Here is a 2,962-nt window from a genome sequence, read left to right on the forward strand (position 1 = left end):
TCCATAGAACAATGGTTTGTCAAATTTGCGTCCTCCAACTCTTTGTTATAGCAAGTTTGGAGGAATTAACGCAACACGTGTGATAATAGTGTGATACTTCCTTAAGTAAACAAGAGTACATGGAGCTTTGGTGCCTCTACTTTCATCATACAATGGTTTGATTGGTCCTCTACCTCAAAATGGGTCAACGAAATCCTCGGCCTCTAAAACTGCACTTAAAGTTGCACATTTTCTCTCTCTTGCGAACAGAAGCAACACAATTTTGTCTGGCTTTATGTAAAGAATGAACCACTGAAAAAAGCTTCATCTTATATGACTGTTCTGAGTGTTTTGTTTGGCTTGATGATATGTGCAGATTTCAGGACTGGAGATCAGAGCAATCTGTTAACTCAGAGAGCACAGTTTCACCACACAGACATAGTGTATTTAGATCACTTAAAGAAATAACTGGTGGATTATTTGCATTCCTTGGAAACTTTTTCCATTTTAAAACCTTGAAGAGATCAATGCTGGAAGACCGGAAGTCCATGCAAAATGTTTTTCACCCTCAAGGACCATTTCTGCAAAGATGGAACAAGATATTTGTGTTATCATGTATCTTTGCAGTCTCTGTGGACCCATTGTTCCTCTATATCCCGGTTATCAATGATAAAGATCCTTGCTGGTATTTAGATCGGAAGTTGGAAATCACAGCAAGTGTCCTGCGCTCTTTCACAGATATATTTTATATACTCCATATCATATTCCAGTTTCAGACAGGCTTTATCACGTCTTCCTCTACAAATTTTGGTAGGGGTGTATTGGTCGAGGATAGATATGCTATAGCAAAGCGGTATCTGTCAACATATTTTCTGATTGATGTCTGTGCTGCCCCTCCCTCAGGTACTATGCTATCTACTTCATTAGGGTTAGCATGAAGCATTTGATCACATCATAGCAAATGCTTCTTTAGATTTAATGTTATATACTATTTTATATGGGAAATGTATTCATGTAGATGTGCGCCTGGTAGTCCGTGCATGAGAACTATGTAAAAATAGTGTTTCACCTATTTCAAGAGTTATACTGTGTAAAAGTAGTTTTTTTTGCCTGTTTCAAGAGTTTACTTACGCTGTACTAATCCACATATTGGAATGTTGGTTGAGATGAATATAGATTATGACGATGCTAACGTTCTATTTGCTGATTTTTCTGTTACTTGCAGTTCCCATAGTGCAGTAACTACACGCCTTCTTTTTATTATTATGCCCTGAAGTCAAGCATGTAACCTTGATCAACTTCTGTTACCAGGTGGTCATTTGGATCATTCTACCTCGTCTTCAGGCCTCAGAGTTCATGAAAGCGAAAAACATCTTGATGCTTGTAGTTATATGCCAATATGTTCCTCGGCTAATCCGAATAAGGCCATTATATCTTCAAATCACTAGATCTGCTGGGATAATTACAGAGACAGCATGGGCTGGTGCTGCCTTCAATCTAATAATTTACATGCTTGCTAGCCATGTAAGTGCTTAGTTCATTAATTTGTGTGTTGGGAAAACTGGAACTATGTAAGCCAGCTGTTCATTTTCGCAATATGATAGTGATAGCACGAGCAATTTAATTTACGGTAAGAAATTATGTGGATTAAAAAGTATGTGCCTAAGTTTGGCATGCAATTACCATGAACTTTGTCGATGCGGGCGACACAGTATGTCAGTTGTACAGGTCAATTGCTTTCCCTTTTCCCTTTTTTATAGTTGTGCATAACATCCACCTTGGTCTTCTATTTTTTTGAAAATTATACTTGGCACAGCAGTATTGGAAAGTTAACATAATGAGTAGTAAATTTTCCGTGAAAGATAGGATATATAAATGACTAAAAGATACATGTGGCTTTGGTGCAGTTCTTTTCCTGCATTGATCCTGATGGTACTTCTCATGTTTTTACATGCTCTAATTTTGATTTTTGAGCATTAACTTTTTAGTACCAGTTTATACTGTATACAAGTCATAAAGTTGCATTTGTTTATTTGTTGCATGTTGTTTCGAACAACTAGTCACCAAAGCTAGGTGTATCCAGTACTTTCAGTTAAAAGTATCCTTTGGGTGAAAAAAGCCTACTGTATATAATATATATTTCTCCAGATCTATCACTCTACTGAGCGCAAGAACTGACCCTTTTTAGCATGTTTTTGTTGTATCTGAGGGGTACTCTCTCATTGTTCAGTCTTTGCCAATCTTAGAGGTAAATGCTGGGGGCTAAGTGCTATGTTTGGATGGTTGCTTCATTTCTCCTTTTCCAGAGGTAGCCCCTAAAGTATAGTTGGAATCCATTGACCACTGCTTGCAACCAATCCACTAGATTATCAAAGTTTTGTGGGGCACATGGCGTCACAGTTCAACTTGTTGAGGACTCGAGACCATACCTGCTGTACAAATAAGCCTGACATGCTCAAATTTGTTGCCATCTCCTGTTCTAGACACAGGGGGCAGCACTGCTGATGTGTCCATGTAAAGAGTTTGCAGTTGTCTATTCCAACCTTACAAGTAAGGTTCGCGCAGCGTGTAGACGAACTTGCTGATGCTACTAATGAGGGGAATGAGGTTAACTATATGGTGGTCTGCTATTGTGATTCAGTGTAAAATACGTCATTATAATGTTCAAAAGATTTAAGATTTTTTTACCTAGAGGCTGGTTGTAAATAATGCTGCAAATGTTACTGCAAGACTGCAGGAGCAGCCACCCACTAGGAATAATCTCATAAGAATTGTAAATATTTTGGGCACACTTGGAAGATGTGAGTTTACCCAATTCCAATGGGAAATGAACTATTTTCCTCAAAATTGCTGAAAATCCGTTGTACCAAACATGTCCTTGATAAGCTCTGCACCCTATCTGAGATATATTCTAGCTCATATGTACCAATTACCTAATAGTTTTGCTAAGGGATGGCTTACAGTAGGGGTTTTCCCTACTGTT

General features: G+C 38.2%; 1 pseudogene; it reads left to right on the plus strand.

Moving 5' to 3' along the window:
• LOC119336697 overlaps positions 1–2,962 on the plus strand; it is an 8,105-nt pseudogene that overhangs the window by 1,279 nt on the left and 3,864 nt on the right.

Source organism: Triticum dicoccoides, chromosome 7B (genome assembly GCF_002162155.2).
Source record: "Triticum dicoccoides isolate Atlit2015 ecotype Zavitan chromosome 7B, WEW_v2.0, whole genome shotgun sequence".
In the NCBI taxonomy this organism is placed as follows: Eukaryota; Viridiplantae; Streptophyta; class Magnoliopsida; order Poales; family Poaceae; genus Triticum; species Triticum dicoccoides.